This window comes from Notothenia rossii (genome assembly GCF_949606895.1).
Source record: "Notothenia rossii genome assembly, chromosome: 10".
NCBI classification, from domain to species: domain Eukaryota; kingdom Metazoa; phylum Chordata; class Actinopteri; order Perciformes; family Nototheniidae; genus Notothenia; species Notothenia rossii.
In genome coordinates this window covers 24,879,829-24,898,585 of record NC_136908.1, presented here as the reverse complement: position 1 = coordinate 24,898,585, position 18,757 = coordinate 24,879,829, and the positions used below count along the sequence as shown (strand labels likewise).

Genomic DNA, 18,757 nt, shown 5'->3' with positions numbered 1-18,757 from the left:
TTGTGATGCAACGTTTGTGTTGAAGTCTTTATGTTGGTGTTTGTTATATTAAAACATTTTCAAATGATTATATGAAATTATTAAAGAGATAGTAACAGAGCAAAATAATTTTGCCCTGTTTTTGTCACGGCCCCCATCCCCATCTGCTCACTCTGAATTGTGTAGGTATTGTTTTTTTTTTAAGGTTTAGTGTCGAAAAATGTTTTTGCCCAGGAGCAGTTAGGATTTGCTAACTACTTTTAGCTAAGCTAGCTGTTTACCCCTGCTTCCAGGATTAATGCTAAGCTAAGCTAACCAGCTGCTGGCTTCATCTTCATATTTTGTGGACATACTGTATACGAAAGTTATAACTCATCTAACTCTTGGCAACAATAAGCTTTTTTTTACAAAAAAAGTGAAACTATTCCTTCCAAGAAGTCTGCTTTATTTATTAGGAAGTTAAATGCTAAGAAAGGGCAGGGTCTTGAGTATACCGTGCTTTTTGAAAAAACATTGTTGTACTTCTCTTGTAAATTCACTGTCTGATACAAATGCATTGAGAATGCAGTTTCAGGGAATTTGCTGTTAAAGCTGGTGAACTGTTGAGGGTCCAGAAGAGAAAGGAATGACAGTTTTTCGAGATATTTAAACTGATTTTACACCTGTGGTCCAGCAGATATGTGAAATATCTGAAAGAATTGTGCTTTTGATGATAAAAGCATGACATTTGGCACACTGTTAGAGTATGCCCTATGGAAGATTTTTGGCTATAGGGCCATCGCAAATTTGTCCAATGGCCGCCAATGGCCGCCATTTTATCATCAAAAGCACAATTCTTTCACATATCTGCTGGACTACTAATTTAAAATGTTCTCAAGAATGCCATTGTGCAGCTTCTTGTAGTGTGAGCGAGAATCTCCGTGGGCTCTCCGTCCAGTTGGCAGGCCGGTGTCCTGCACAGTCTCATCATATATTTGATCAAAACGATCCCTCTGCCCTTCAATGCAAATGCAAAACTCTTCCACCCTTGTCAGACAAAACTGCATGTCAAATGACTTATTCTGTAAGATGTCGAAGAGCACATCTGCATGCGCAAATATGTCGTTAAAAGTTGAAAGGAAAAAGCCAAATTCAAAGTTGCCCAGGTTTGATAGGTAGCCATCAACACTGAGAATGGCAGCATCATCAAATTCCTCGTGGTGTTCTACTATGTATTCAAAAAGATCCTTAAGAGCATCCTTATTTTCAAATACAGTGCACACCCATCTTGATGCAAAATTCCACCTGGTTGGTGCCACTCGTGGCAGTCGCTTCTGGTATATTTCATCAAGCAGCCGCGTTCGTTTTGGCGATCTAGAAAAGAACGCAGCCAGGCCAGAAAGGTGTGAGAAGAAAATTCTGCATTCTTTAATTTTAACTACACCTTGAGATAAAACCAAATTAAGGGCATGCGCATAACAGTGTATGAAAAGTGCCTGTGGGATCTTTTCCTTGACCTTGGCTTGGACTCTGTTCAGCCCCGATGCCATAATGGCAGCACCGTCATAGCACTGGGCTACAAGTTTGTCCATGCATCCATGTTCCTCCAAGAAACCAAGGGCCATGGCTGCTACATCCTCTGCCCGTTTCTTCCCTGTCACATCCTCAAATTTGAGGAACCTCTCTTTTACGCCACTGTCTGTTGCAAACCGAAGAACACACGATAACTGTGCAGCATTGCTGACATCTGATGTTTCATCCAGCATTAAAGCTACGAAGGGTGCTTTACTTATTCCTTCTTTGACGGTCTCACCCATTACTTCAGCCACAGCACTTATCAAGTCGTTCTGTATTTGACTCGAGGTTCCAATGAACACCTTAGAAGTGGACAAATGGTAGTGCAAGTCTGGATCATATTCTACAAAGAATGTAAGCAGCTCCAGGTAATTAACACGATTGGCTGATTCTCTGCTCTCATCATGGCCCCTGAAAGGTAACTCCTGTTTCCCAAGGAAAATCACACTGTGGATCAGACGTTTCAAAATCTCCCGATTTTTGTTCACCTTTTCGTTGTGCATGATCGTTTTTCTACGTCTCTGTTTGTCCAGCTGTAGGTCAATCCTTGAGTCTCCAAAAGTCTTCATGGTGACCGTTGCCTTAAGATGCCCTAATGTGTTTTGGTGTTTTTGTGCAGCCTTGGTTAAACAGCTCAGATTTTCGTAGCCTTTCCAATTCCATGCCCCCTTTTCGGTCCTAAAAAGCAAGCACTCCCAGCAGTAGAGCCTTTTGTGACTGAGCCCGTAAGCAGGGGCGTAGCTGGAAATTCTGGGCCCCATGAAAGAATCTATTTGTGGGCCCCCAATCCATGCGAGTGCGCATTAGCGCGCACGCTAAAAAAAATGTGGCCATTTATTTATTGATGAAAACGCATAATATGTTTTTTACCTATACATTCGGATCAGCAGTTCAGCACCAGTTCAGGATGTCGCATTGCGTTCATCTTCAATGAATGGACCAATGCAATAGTCTACCAAACAACCTTGAGTTGCACTAGCTAGGCATATTTTCCCCTATTCTTGTGACAATGTTTTCTGATACTCAACATACAAAAGCTGTTACTTGTCCTGTCTCTCTGTAATCTCATCTCCAACACAAATAGTCTACTCAAGCACACTATTAGGTTGACAGACACTTACATTTTGATGTGCTCTGTAGTATACAATCGTTCCCTGCTTGGATATACCTTTTACGAAGCAGATTTTGAACTTTCGCAGGCAGAGCACTAGCTTTTTTGCTGTAGCAGCCGGGTTGCTGCCTTTCTCAGCAGAGTGCTAAAGCCCTACCTGTTACACGCGCAAGTAATTCGAGGAGGCGCGAGTGACAAGTGTTGAGTTATTGGTGGGGACAATTCAGGATTCTTGGATACTGGTGGGGTCAGGACCTTGCGTCCACCCCCAAAATGACACGATGAAACCCAACCTCGAAAACCCTGTTGAAGTTAATGAACTGTAATGGACTGCAAGAAATCAACATGCACTGACTATCAACTTTATCTTCTCTCTATTTAATTGAAAATTACACCCAATACACAAGCCCGCCTTAACCTGCCATCAGGCCCTGGGGCTGATAGTTTTTGTACGCCCCCTATTTAAACAACAAATCAAAGTCATTTATAGCCTCGGCAGGCTCTGTGATCGCACTTCTCCACTCTGCTCTACACGCGCCTGGTCCTCTCCTCCATATGAGTGACGTATCGGGCCTCCCTCATGTATTTGTCCGGTTGCCGTTGGCTCCCCTCCACGTAGCAAGTCCTCGTCGTCCTCTCCATCTCCTCCAACAGATAATGTCCCTCCTGTCTGTTTTTCCTCTCCCGCTACTCCATCGCTATCAGAACCAGACGGCCTACTTGTCTCCGAGGCCCCGCGGCCGGCACCGCTACCGCTCGGTACAGAACTCATCTGTCCTTCCTCCTCATCCTGGCCTACAGGTTTAAAATAACCTGTAAGCCTCGGCATTTTTTGTAATAGCTGCTTGTCTCGAAACTCCTTTTCCCTCAACAATTTCCTTTTCCGAGCGCCACTCAAACTTTTTCTTCACTCAATCACTCGCAATTTGAATAAGTCACATGTGAAACATATTCTCATTCTGACGTGTGTGTGTTTGTGTATATTTGCGTTTGTGTGTATTGTGTTTGTTTCCTGGGGAAAACACTCAAGAGAAACACCGGCTGTGGTTATGCCTGCTGTGAGGTCAAGTTACTCCGTTCTCCGCTTGTAATTATGCCATCACAAGCTTCAAAGTTGTATTTATCATCTGAATTTGCCGAAACAAGTTTAATATTCTGAAAGCCAAGACTTTGTTTTTTTAAAATCAGATGAAAACAAACTGTAACGGACCTTGCTGTGTTACCTATCATTACTATACGTCTTACATTAATAATTTCAGCGGAGGGAGGGGGGGCGGCGCTGTGGAACAGCAGAGTGGCGAGGGAGAGCTGTTGTCTTCCCTTTACAAGCTTCAAAAATGTATTTATCGTGTGATTTTGGAAATGAAAGTTTCATATTCTGAAAGCCAAGACTTTGTTTATTTAACTTTTTTTTTTAAAACACCCGAAATAAAAAAATTGAATTTTTTTTGTTTTTTGTTTTAATTGGCTCTCGATAGGCCCCCGATCTCCGTAGGCCCCTGGGCTTCAGCCCAGGTCAGCCCGTGCATTAAGGCGGCCCTGCCAATACAGGAATGAACAAACAAAAAATCTCAACATTCTTTGACTTATTAAATTAAGATTTGAACAACACAAGGACAAAAGTATAAATTAACTGAAGATTTGAACACAATTATAAAACAATAAACTCTCAGGACATGAACACACTTACAGCAAACAATGAAAAATGTAGTGCAAGAGGACTATGCATCAGATAGTAATTGTTCACAATGTGGGCTGTAGCCTGTCAGCTTACTATAGGGAAACATCCCACAATCCTGTCATAGACTGGATTTTTATCCCTAAATCCTGAACGCCAATCGCCGGACCTTCTTGGTGGCAAAATCTTTTACGAGCTCTTTGAAATCAAGTGACAGAGCCAACTTGCTTTCAATCGATAACATTGCAAGGCTGTTCAACCTCTCTTGTGAAATGGTAGATCTTAAATAGCTCTTGATAAGTTTCAACTTACTAAATTATCTTTCACCACCAGCTACGGTAACTGGGAGCGTCAAGAAAATTCTGAGGGCAATGCAAACGTCTCCAAAAATGCTCTGGAGTTCCATCTTGTATATTGCATTCAGTAGATCAAGAGAGCTACAATCAGGGGGGAAAGTGGCAGAAAATATTTTATTGAGATGCCTTATCTCACTCTCAAACTGATCTGTGAGATCCTGTGAGTATTTCTCCCTCAGTGGTTGACACACAGAAGCCATGACACTGTCACTCAACTTCCAATTTTAAGTATGGCAGCAAATTCTTCAACAATATTTGCTGTTGTTTGGAACCGAGTGTCCAAGTCACTTATGATCTGGTCCATGGCAGTGAAAAACACAGTGTCATGGAATTTTGTTTCTGGCCTATCCTCCTGACCTGTTCCTTCAGCAGTTTCATCATGAAACCTTTTCCTCCTCCTCTCACGGCAAAGTTCTTTTTTGAAATGAGGTGGAACCTCCATTTCCTTAGCTACCATTGATGCCTCAGACAGAATAGCGTCCCATCCATTTCTGAGAGTCTGCATCTCATCTCTTAGTGCAGCAACATTACCTGCCTCCACCTCTATTGAGATTTTCCCTGACTGGAGTATCACATTTCTGTCATCAATAGATTGCAATAATTTCACCCAAATGGTGAGAAGGACAATGGCATCAAATGACATGAGGTAGTTCCCTCAGACCAACAGCTTCAGATCTGGCCTCACCTGTGAGACTGCATGAGCTCAGTATGGTAGCAAGGGCTTCAATGACACCAGGTAGGTGCTTTGCTACAGGTTTCACAGCATCAATTGTCGCACTCCAGCGAGTGTCAGATAGCCTATGTACAGAGCAACCTGTTTTCTTTTTGTATAGACCAACGAGATGGACTGGCACTTACAAATGTGTAGAGGCGGTTAATGTAACCAAAAAAGTTGGACACTTCAGGGCTCGATTCTGCAGCATGCACGCCTACCAGATTCAACGTGTGGGAGGCACAAGGTGAGAAAGTAGCAAGATTATTCTTTTTCAGTATTTGGGATTGGACTCCCTTGATTTTCCCTGACATTTTCGCCCCATTATCATACCCTTGCCCCCTGCAATCACTAATGTCTATCCCTAGATCCAGAAGCACACTCTCCATCATGCCTGCTATTTCACATCCTGTTTTTCCGTTGAAATCTTTGAATTCAATAAATCTTTCAGTGATCTCCCATTCGCCTGTGTCTTCATTATAATGTACATATCTTATGAGCACAACATTTTGCTCGGTGTGGGAAATGTCAGGCGTTGCATCACAAATGATTCCATAGTATATGGCATCCTCCCTTTCCGTCAGAATGGTTTTTAAAACCTTTCCCCCACACAATTCAATAAACTCGTTCTGGATGTCTGGGCTCAGATAATGAGTTAGCTGGCTTCCTTTTTTGGATGTCCTGATTTTGTCTAAGTGGTCTTTCAAGAATGGATCATATCGTGACAAAAGTTCTAGCTTACCTACAAAATGTCCATTGTGGACATCGCCCAAAGCATGCGTTTTACCTCGGAAAGCTAAATTCCTCGTTGCCAAGTGCAGAGTGACATCAAGGAGTCTCTGCAAGATAGCTTTGTTTTTCTCAATTTCAGACTGTAGCTCACTCTGCAACTGATGATCAACGCCACATGCAGTCATAACCGAACACTGTAGGTTTTTCCATCGCTAATAACAGTCCCTGTGATTCCTACTTGTTTCATGGCTTGGGAATTTATCATACATGCGACGCCTAGGCCTGTCACGATAATTAATTTTGTTGGACGATACATTTTTCTGGAAATGATTGCGATAAACGATAATATTGTCGGCACCGTTTTAAGACCATTTTAGACATAATGATAATATATAATATTAATTCAAGTACATCCTTTCAAACATAACTTTTTATTGAACATTCAACATTGCAAATGAAATGTGAAATAATATTAAAATATATAAATTATATAATAAATAAAACTAATTAATTAAATTATAATAAATTAATTAAATCACACAACCAAAACAATAAATTAAATAGTCAGGCTGGAAAACAGAGCTCTCTCTCTCTCTCATATATATATATATATATATATATATATATATATATATACATACAGTGGCGGCCGGCCCATAGGGGCGCTAGGGGCGCCGCCCCACCTCTTCCCACATACAAAAAAAAATATTTCAAAAAAATTAAATTAAAAAAAAATATTTCAAAAAAAAATATAAAAAAAAAATATATATTTTATATTTTTAATTTTTAATGAACAAGGTAAATATCATACAATTGGTATCAGTAAAATGTATAATCTACAATAAAATCTTGTTTAAAATTGTGTTACGATGTCTAAAGTTACTGATAAGTCACATGTTTCCTGCCTGGCCTTGCCCTTGGCATCAGTTTATCATTACGGGGCGCTGCCCCCGAGCCAAACAGCAGCAACCAGCACGTAGCAAAAGTCTCAATAGTAAACTGTGCCGCCGAAACATAATTTCAGCCAATCAGCGCCGTAAAATATTTTGGTCAGGAGGGCGCTCACTCGGCGCCCACGTTGCTTACGTGCGTTGACGTGAGTTGTTTTTTAGACTCGTGAGGAACTGGGGTAGTATCTCTATAGTAACGCAGTTTAGGGGGAGCCGTGACGTCATCTTCAATGAGCTCCCCAGAAAAACAACACAGCTGTTAGCTCTTAGCACTCAGAGCTCACAGCTCTTCATATCTGTTCAGAAACTAGACAAAAGTTAAACAAGTACAAACCACATACTGTCTGTGTCATGGCGAATACAGTCGCTGGTTTATTTATGTCTGTATAGGCCGTTGTTGTGAGTGTGGAAGGTCGGAGCATTTACAACGTTAGCTTAGCCAAATCTCCATTAGAAAACACGCATTTTAAAAGGTTTTTCGCCTGCCGTCTGTCTGCAGACTTGTCAAAGCCTTAATTCATGGTTTGTACTATCCGGTATCAGTATGTTGTTACTTCGGCATCATTTTGAAACGTGTATTACAATTAAATCACGGTCAAATATTTTCATCTTGTTGTAGTTGTAGCCCCCTTGACAGCGATTCTCTCTCTAGTTTAGACTGCGGTCAAGCCAGCCTCCACTCGGAAAAACCTAGTCAAGCCAGCCCTCACGTGATATTGCGGTGCGCGATTATCCTATGCATTACGGTAGAGTAAAAAAAAATCCTCCCTCTGTGTTTAGATGAGAATAAAACAAAAACTGTCCCGTATCAAAGACTCATTTCACTTCAGGGTGATAGCAGGACACCCCATCTAGTCACTCAGAAAAAATCAGGACATTCTGATGTAGAGTTTCAAAATAAAAGACCTTTGAAGTCTCATATATGAGCTATCATCCCTGTTTTTAGATGAGAATAAAACAAAAATTGTCCGTATCATAGATCCATCTCACTCCAGGGTGATAGCAGGACACCCCATGTAGTCACTCAGAAAAAATCAGGACATTCTGATGTACAGTTTCAAAAATAAAAGACCTTTGGGGACAGGGATGATAGCTCATATATGAGACTTCATCTTTTATTTTGAAACTCTACATCAGAATGTTCTGACTTTTTCTGAGTGACGACATGGGGTGTCCTGCTATCACCCTGGAGTGAGATGGATCTATGATACTGGATAGTTTTGGTTTTATTCTCATCTAAAAACAGGGATGATAGCTCATACAATAGAGATTTCAAAGGTCTTTTATTTTGAAACTCTACATCAGAATGTCCTGATTTTTTCTGAGTGACTAGATGGGATGTCCTGCTATCACCCTGAAGTAAAATGAGTCTCTGATACTGGTCAGTTTTAGTTTTATTCTCATCTAAACACAGAGGGATGATTTTTTTTTTACTCTACCGTAATGCATAGGATATTCGCGCACCGCAATATCACGTGAGGGCTGGCTTGACTAGGTTTTCCCGAGTGGAGGCTGGCTTGACCGCAGTTAGTTTAGCATACTCAGCCCGACTCAGCCTGGTTGTTCCTGGCCCTAGAACCACGATTTTATGGGGCCATTACATCACCAGAAGTCCCAATTTAAGGGGTAATTTCTCCCCAAAAAAAAGTTTTTACTCACTATATCAACAGCCCCACCAAAAATATTTTCCACCAGCCGCCACTGCTGAGCAATATATGTTTTATTAGCTTATGAACTCCATTGTACATGTAATAAAATAAAGTGTATATGAAGTGAAGTTTTTAAGTGAGAAAAAAATGTGGAACATAAAAATACGTTTTTTTGCGGCACACTTGGACAGTGCTCGCGGAACCACTGTTCTAGAGTACCCTGGAACCGAGGGAAACAGAAAGAATATGCCCATTGGCTACAAATCAATATATGATTGGTTGATCAAACTGTCAATCAGAGCGTTCGCTCTCATTCAGTGTAACGGCCAGGGCATTCTATCAAGGATATAGAATACCTTGGTTGAAGGATATTCTACCCAGAGACCCAGAAACAGATCTGATTGGTTGCATTTATTTTATAAAAATGCGTAGTGCAAGGACCGAGAAGGACAAACAAATCAACGTAACACTGTAATATTACAGATCAACAACACAGATACTATTCTCATTTATTCATTTTATTAAATTGTATTTATATAATTAAATCGATTATGTCTTTTTTTTAATCTGAGTGTTCCAGGGTATTCCGGGAATACCTTGAAGGCCCTGACGGTTCGCCAATGGTTAAACCATCAGATCACAGCAGTGATGTTTCTAAATTCCCCCTGTTAGCTAGCTGAGGACTGTAACCGTCCATCCAGTGTTTCCCATGCAGGCCGGTCCGGGGCTCACTCAGGCGTCAAGTCTTTTGTGATGATATTACATTTGACATAATATGGACTATGTGTTTACATTGACCTGCATTTCCATTCAGGCATAGGCTTGTGCCAATAAGTTGCATGTTTAACAGCACAGTTACAATATTTAGAATGACTGGCATAGTAGAAAAAGCCAGAAATGTTTTCTATTCTGGCTCGAACGTGTATTTTACTTGAGAAAGTACTGAAATAATTGTGAGAAGAGGGAAGAGTTGCTCTCTTAAGAGACTGAGTGAAGTTGAGGCTGAAGTAATGAAGGAAAGAGCAAACACGAGGATCTCTGAGTCTCTGAGTTCACACTGGAGAGGAGAAAGAGAGCCGCTGCTGGTCTGACTGGGCTCTGTTAATCTCAGGCTGCCTGCTGAGCGTGAATGTCAATGAAACCTCCCGACAGATGATGTGCTTTCTGGTTGTGTGAATGAGAGTTTGAGGATTTACTTGGATTCACTTGAATAATATATTAAAGGGAGAATGAGCTGCAGACGTCTGGAGAGAAACAAGCATCCATTCCTGTGACAAATGTGTGTTTCGTGCTAGACGAATAAAACAAGTGATTTTAGTAAAACACACACAACCAAGTTTTAATAAATCAGTATTCTGCAAAAACCTGTATTTCCAATTCCAAGTTCAATAACCTAATCACTTTTGATTTGCATATACTATGGACAGATTTTGGAATTTGTTATGGCTTAAAAAATCACATCCATAGAAACGCTCTAATTTTAAACTTAAACTTCATTATTAAACATGATGCGAGATAAATACGTCCATGTCTTTTTGGTTTTCTTAGCTGCCATCTTGGAGTGAGATTCAACTCTTTTTAGCTTGGGAGGGAAGAGTTACACACAGTGCACTTTTCTAGTTTGTGCATGTATGTACCTACTATTAAATGTATGTGCAAGTATCAACTGACTTTTTAGTGCTTGTAGGAAACTGTTTTACTTCCGCTTTCTGTGCGTTCCTGTGACATTTTAAAGTGGCAAAGGATAAATAGCTTTGTGCGTGTGTGTGTGTGTGTGTGTGTGTGTGTGTGTGTGTGTGTGTGTGTGTGTGGTACGCTGCAGTTATGATTCCTGCACGTGAGCATCAGGACCCCATGTCTGTGCCTGCATGGACCATAGTTGTCCCCCGCCCCGCCTGCTGCTTTTGCTTCCACATTTTTCTCCCTCTGCAGGCAGCTGAAAGGAAGCCTCGGTCTGACAAAAAGGCCCAGGCTGTTTCCCCTGTTGCCATAGCGATGTGTCTCCTCTGTTTCCATGGTTATAAAAGACGAGGAGAAGCAATGGCGGCGGGGGTGAGACAGACTGACACTGAGTATAAAAGGAGGGCAAAAACAAACATTGAAGGAGAGAGAGAGTGTCAGAATCTTAATTCGGAGGGGGAGCGGGAGAGGAGGGAGCTTGGAAAAGAGCAGACAGAGAGAAGGGGGTGATTGAGTAAAATGTACTCACGAGAAGAGAGGAGTGGAGTTGGAGAAAGAGAGGGGGTAACATGGAGATTGAGGAGGTGAAGGGAGGAAGAGGGCAAGGTTCAAAGAGGAGGAGAAGGACGATGACTTTTAACTGACAACTAGGGGTGAGGGAGGTCATAAAACAGAAAGAGGAATAACAGAATAATTTAAGAGATTGGAAAAGAAGAATGTGGAGCAAAACAGACAGAAGGAAGCTTTAATGGAAGAAGATCCAATGATATTTTAAAAGAAAAATTAAGAAAGTTGATATATATATATAAAATAGACGATGTATAATGAAAGACAAAAAGAGGAAAATATAGAAAAAGAGACCCTGAAATAAAAGTATTGAATTGATAAAGAATCAGAATGAGAGATGGAGACCTGGAGGGAAGTTCAAAAGAAGATAAAGATAAAAAGGGACAAAGAGAGGTGTGTTTAGAGCTACAAGTCTTCACTTTAAGTTAATTATATGTAATAGCTTATTGGAACATCCTGCTTAGTATTAACAATTTTGGAATTGCAAATAAGTGACATGTGACCTCTATTTTAAAGGGTCTACATTTGGGACACACGCTGAGTTATTGTTGCACTTCCATGAAGTTGGGAACTTGTTAGACAGTGTGCTGAAAATGCTGCAAATACCTACAAAATGTTAGCAACAGGGGTCGAAATATCCAGATTTGTTATCCTAAGTATGGGTTTACCACTAAAACAAGTCCCTTCACGTCCCTTAATGCATTTAAATCAATCCTGTCCACTCAATGCTGCACATAACCTGATTAATGTCACTTGAGGTAATTTTCTCACCAACATTTCCCAGGCTGTGTAGTAAAAATGTGCACCCCTTTAAGATGTGAAGTTTAAACACATAGTTGGAACATTTTTTGTTTTTAGGATATAGCAACATTTGCCAAAACTTCATATTGTGATTGCCATGAGTAAACTTATTTTGACCATTACAAAATGGAAGAAATTCTACACAATTTGACATACCCATGTGTGTGTTTTGAAGTCACATGAGGTTATTTTAAGTGAGATGCAAAAAGGCAAAGTATATCAATTCTGTGGATCTAAGCCAAAATGTGTCCCTGTTTACTTGTTGATTTATTGCGTTACAGATGTCACGAGATAGACAGTATCTGCAGTGGATTTCAAACTAACATTTTTCATAGTCTGTTTTTAACTATTTGATTGGCATTTTATACTACAAAATTGCAGCTATTTCTTGAATTTGAGAGTGAACAAAAGTCAGACTTTACACACTAATCCAAGTCACACCCATTCTACAATCATTTCATTCAATCTCCTGCTCATTCCGCTATGTAGGCTACTGAGCTGCTTTATCAGGCAGTAATGTGGAGAATTACATTGATGTTTTTGCTGGTTTGTAAACGTGCAGTGTTCCCAAAGACCTTGAGCAAGGAGACAGAAAGGGTTAGAAAGGAATCTTAAATATTTTTGGGAGTTTCTCGTTTTAATCTGAGGCGTACTGTAGCTCTGCTGCTCAGGCGTTGGTCGTGCTGGTGTGATACAATCATTGTGCAGCTGCACTCTGCATGACAGCACAGACACACAACAACAACATACACTCATGCACACACAAACTTTCTGGCCTGCAGAAAGTGAGTGACGGATCGAGGCCGGCAAGAGAGAGATGACTCAGGCCCTGTCCACACGGAAACGAAAACGAACCGAAGTCATTATCAAAAAAAAGTATTCCGTCCACACGGAAACGGCTCAAGAAAGGTGTCCGTCCACACGAAAACGCTGGAGACACTGTAGTACATATGCCAGGCCTGTAAGTGGCGCTGTACTTCCGCCACAAAATAAACCAAAAGCAGCATATAAGACCCCCCGAGCATGGGCATAAGGCACAAACAAACAAACAAGGTCAAAGATGTCTGATATTCGTGCAAGAAAGGATGCATTTTTGTGGACTGACGATGAGGTAGAACATCTGCATAGGGTCACACTAGACTACAAAACAACCAAAGTACAGGAGAGTTTTGACTGGGAGTCCTGCAAGTCTAAATATAGCGATATAGGGGACGCATTTCAGGCGCAGTATCCGAGGACCTAGACAGACAAGGATTTCCCTCACGACGCGAGTGCCATTACAAAGGTCCAATTTACCGCCAAGATTAAGCAAATTCGTAGCAAGTACAGGCAGGCGGTGGACACTGGGCGTCGGAGTGGCCAAGGAGTCGGACGTGTTGTGCTCTTGTTTTTCGAGCTGTGTGAAGAGGTCTGGGGTGGCTCGCCTGCAACGCGCACCATTAGCTCCGGCATCGAGACGGGGGACCTGGAAGAGTCGTCTTCCGGACCAAGTTCATCCCAGAGTTTGGAGGGTTCCAATGATTCGCCAGAGCCAGAGTAGAGCAAATCCAGCGAAAGTCTGCCAGCTGCGGTTGTAAAGCATCGCAGGGATCTGTTGCAGGTACTGTATGTTCATGATTTCAAGCTTATCAGGCTTGCTATATACTATGATACAGTACCTTCCACAGAAAATCTGAAAATGTTTAAGCTTTGTAAAAGTAGAATGTATTGAGAGCTATTTCACAACATGCCTTTGGTCTTATGTTATCTGGTGGCTATGGTCCTATTGTGTAATACAACAATTCTCTGGTTTATTCAAGGCAAAGCTGAACAGCCACAGAAGTGACCGCCTGAAGAGAAAACTTCCAGCTGACCATGCAGTGCAGGAAGACATCAAAATAAAAAAAGAGGATCTAATGGAGCAAACATCCAGCCGCAACGCAGACAACATGCAGCAGATAAATGCCAACATTACAAGCACTATTCAGGATGGCTTTTCCCTGATGAGGGGATTAATTCATGCACACCCCCACAGTAGCGGCGGTGGATATGGACAATTCCAGGTGCACTCACCACCATTCATGCGTAGAAGGCCACACCCGGCTACACTGGCCTTTACTCACACACCAAGAACAAACCCCTCTGGACAACACACGCAAACAATGACACCGGACACCCCACAGCGACAAACCTCTTTTTCATACAGGCAGACACTGTTTCAAGAGGACTGATAAAGCAGTGAGCTTCAGTTTTTTGCGTTATATATATATATATGATAGGCTACTGTGTTTTGTTGAAACGTGATCATTGTTCCTGAATCCAGGAGGAAGTTAAATAAGAGACAATGTAGTCTCGAAAAGGGTCAAATGGGTACTTTATCTAAGTAACGTGGTTTTGAAACAAACAGAGCGATTCAGGCACACAGCTGCATGTCCGCAAGGGGGGAAGACGAGAGGCCGAGATAACGCAGTCTCCCTGTGTATATCTGTTCCTTGGCTCCTCCTCTCAATGGCGGCTTTGACGAAAGGGGGTCCTCCCGCCGCATGTTCTCCAGTGTCCGATATCGCGTAAATCAGAGGATTTAGACGTTGTGTCTTCATTGTATAACTGTCACGGTTTGTGAAACAAGCAGGACCCAAATGCAGATATAAACTGAACTTCCTTTATTTCAAGGCTATGAGGTATATACACAATGACAAACAGAACACTCACCGCAGAACTAGTCAGGGAACAAGACAAACCGACCAAGACAGACAGACAACCCAGAACTTAAATACACACAAGACTCAATCACACAACAAGACACAGGTGAGGAGGGAGGAGAAAACACAGGGGCCCAGGTGAACATAATCAGACAATTAGACACACCAGGGAAACTAATGACAAGAGGAAAACACAGGGGAAAAGGACCCGACAATAACCCAATGGAAAACATGACATGGAAAATAGCAAAAACACCCAAACCTACAAAACTATAAACGTGACATAACATGAGAATCGTGACATAACCCCCCCCTCAAGGGACGGATTCCAGACGTCCCAAAAAAACAAAAATCCAGCAGGGTGGGTGGAGGGGGTCTGGAGGACGGGTCTCGGGCGAACGGCCCGGGGGCAAGGCAGAGTTCAAAAAAGGGGAATTCGGGCGGACGGCCCGGGGGCAAGGCAGAGTTCAAAAAGGGGAATTCGGGCGGACGGCCCGGGGGCAAGGCAGAATCCATTGAGGGAATCTCGGGCGGACGGCCCGGGGGCAAGGCAGAGTCCGAGGAGGGGTGAAGACCCGACAGCTCCGGAGGCCGGTCAGGAGCCGGTGTCGGCAAGATCCCCCATGGAAGAGGACACAGGACCGGCAGGACCCCCGGCAGGAGAGCAGTCGGCGGAATCCCAAACGCGACAGGACATGGAGTTGGCAGGACCCCCAGCGGAAAAGCAGTCGGCGGGACCTCCAACGTGGCACGACATGGAGTTGGCAGGACCCCCGGCAGAAGAGCAGTCTGCGGGACCTTCAACGGCTCAGGACATGGGGTTGGCAGGACCCCCGGCAGAAGAGTAGTCTGCGGGACCTCCAACGGGACCAGACATGGAGTTGGCAGGACCCCCGGCAGAAGAGTAGTCTGCGGGACCTCCAACGTGACAAGACATGGAGTTGGCAGGACCCCCGGCAGAAGAGTAGTCTGCGGGACCTCCAACAGCACAGGACATGGGGTTGGCAGGACCCCCGGCAGAAGAGTAGTCTGCGGGACCTCCAACGGCACAGGACATGGGGTTGGCAGGACCCTCGGCAGAAGAGCAGTCTGCGGGACCTCCAACGGCTCAGGACATGGGGTTGGCAGGACCCCCGGCAGAAGAGTAGTCTGCGGGACCTCCAACGGCTCAGGACATGGGGTTGGCAGGACCCCCGGCAGAAGACTAGTCTGCGGGACCTCCAACGTGACAAGACATGGAGTTGGCGTCGGGCGGACAGCCATCAGGACACGGGGAGCTGGCGTCGGACGGACAGCCATCAGGACACGGGGAGCTGGAGTCGGACGAGCAGCCATCAGGACACGGGGAGCTGGCGTCGGACGGACAGCCAACCGGAGACGAGGTGCTGGAGTCGGCCGGTATGCTGACAGGACATGGGGAGCTGGCGTCGGACGGACAGCCAACAGGAGACGAGGTGCTGGAGTCGGCCGGTACGCCGACAGGACTCGGGGAGCTGGCGTCGGACAGACAGCCAACCGGAGACGAGGTGCTGGAGTCGGCCGGTACGCCGACAGGACTCGAGGAGCTGGCGTCGGCCGATGAGTCAGCAGGTGACGAGGAGCCGGAGTCGGGACCATGGTTACTGGAGCCGGCACTGAAGCCGGAACCATGGCTGTAAGGTCCGGTTCTAGAGCCGGAAACATGGCTGTAAAGTCCGGTTCTGGAGCCGGAAACATGGCTGTAAGGTCCGGTTCTGGAGCTGGAAACATAGCTGTGTGGGCCGGCACTGGAGCCAGAAACATGGCTGTAAGGTCCGGTTCTGGAGCCGGAAACATGGCTCTAAGGTCCGGTTCTGGAGCCGGAAACATGGCTGTAAGGTCCGGCTCTGGGGCCGGAAACATGGCTGTAAGGTCCGGTTCTGGAGCCGGAAACATGGCTGTAAGGTCCGGTTCTGGAGCCGGAACCATGGCTCTTGGGGCTTGAGCTGCCTGCTTGGCCTTGCGACTCCGCCTCTTAGCAGCCGCCTGAATACTCCGTGGACCTCCATAAGCCAGACGAGTTCCAGAATATGACTCCTGGACAGGAGCAGGAACTGGGGCAGAAGCACGGGCTGACTGCAGACGGAAACCACCGAGGCGTATGGTGCCAGGTTGGGAATTGGGAGGCCGGGAGCTAGCATGCCTGGGGCTAGCAGGCCGGGAATCACACACAGGGAGGATCTTTGAAATCCAGCCAGGTAAGAACTTCACCATACCTGGTTTCTCCCTAGCCATCTGGCGCGCCTCCGACAATACAGCCTCGCGCTGCTGAACTCCGGGTGCTCTCTTCCATCTATCCGAGCAGTTAGCCAAAAAAAAGGAAACATTTAATAATTCCGACTCGAACGGATCTGCTGGGCCCATTTTTTGGTCGGTTTGTACTGTCACGGTTTGTGAAACAAGCAGGACCCAAATGCAGATATAAACTGAACTTCCTTTATTTCAAGGCTATGAGGTATATACACAATGACAAACAGAACACTCACCGCAGAACTAGTCAGGGAACAAGACAAACCGACCAAGACAGACAGACAACCCAGAACTTAAATACACACAAGACTCAATCACACAACAAGACACAGGTGAGGAGGGAGGAGAAAACACAGGGGCCCAGGTGAACATAATCAGACAATTAGACACACCAGGGAAACTAATGACAAGAGGAAAACACAGGGGAAAAGGACCCGACAATAACCCAATGGAAAACATGACATGGAAAATAGCAAAAACACCCAAACCTACAAAACTATAAACGTGACATAACATGAGAATCGTGACAATAACTCCACACGCCTTTTCTCCTCATACACTCATTCATGACTTTTTATTTAATGCATTTTAACGGCTGTAATCATTGTTAACGTAAAACCGGAAGTGACGTCACTGTTGACAATGGAGACGCCTTTCAATAAAGCTTTTTCAAAATAAACTGTACATTCATTTAGCAACAATGTTAGCCACAAGCCAATGCTAACCGGAAATGTTTTCAGCTCTTGTGCTTTGGTTTGCTGTACATTAATAAATGCAAGCTATTACATTTTTATAATGCTGCTGAACTTGCTGCTGCTACAGTACAGTACAGGTTGACGAAACGGTTCGCTTAAGTTATTACATGACATGAAAGATCATTGGACAGACAAATTACAAATTGATTTCGGTTGCTTGGTTACTTTGAAGATTGCGTGAACCGGTCAATGCCATTGGGGCCCCAACAAAAGGGTTAGGGTTAGATTTTTTTGCATGGGCCCCTGGCCAGCTCTGGGCCCCGGTGCGTTGCACCGGCTGCACCGTCAATAGTTACACCACTGACTGAAATGAATTGATTTACTTTTATACAATGAACGAAGAAAAATAACTCTTTAATAACAGAACAGGAACAAAACACAACTGTGACCTCTGTGCAGCACACACAGACCAGTCAGTCAATTTCTGGGGGGTAGCTACCTTGTGCTAGTTATATTAAAGTTTATGTTTTACTATTGGCTGCGTCTAACCTGTCTGAAATGAGCCGAATCCCCAGGAACATGTTCAACCAGACGGTAACTAAGACAGTAACACTCCATCCTGAACTCACTGTGGGGCCTGTCTTCATGGACCTGTAGCATAACACCCTGACACGTAAAAAATACAAAGTATGTTCATTAAGAATGCACATACTGTCCCTCCTCTGTCTTTCAATGTAGTCAAATTTGTTGAAGAAAAACAATAAGTTTAACGTTACAGAAATAAAAGCTTAATTACTCACCCTCCTAATTGTAGACGTAACTTCATATGTACAACTTGAAACATTTCTCCCGCTTGCTGCTGGGTGCAGGTGAAAGTAGGTCGACATTTCTGTTTACATCGCTGACATTTGTCACAGGTAAATCTTGTAGGTATCGCAACAAACATGACGTTGTCACACAGCGACAAGCTGGACACTGGATTGACCAAATAACTACACTCTTATTTACATTAGACACGTTATTCAAAACCGACAGTCTGTGTGTTGTTTGCTAAACACTGCCACTGAAATACCACACTCAATCGTCAAGCCCCTGCACCCAAAATGCTCCTGTATGTTAAAATTAGATCACTTATAAACCTGAGCGTGAACACTTTGTTGTGCACAACAATGGAGGCCAATTTTGGAGAGAGAGTTAGAGGAAGAGGTAAATGCAATATACTGCATTTTGTCTTCAGTACCATACAGTAACTATGTTCATTTCATCTTCACTCTCAGTAAAGTCATTGTGTCTGATACTGTTATGAGTATTGAGAATAAACCTATTTGTGTGTTTCCACATTGC

At 43.7% G+C, this 18,757-nt stretch overlaps 1 protein-coding gene across 1 annotated transcript in view; it reads left to right on the top strand.

The window, feature by feature from the left end:
• The window catches only part of macf1a (microtubule actin crosslinking factor 1a), a gene marked incomplete at its 5' end in the record, with an annotated part of 277,749 nt that overhangs the window by 3,401 nt on the left and 255,591 nt on the right, over positions 1 to 18,757 (top strand).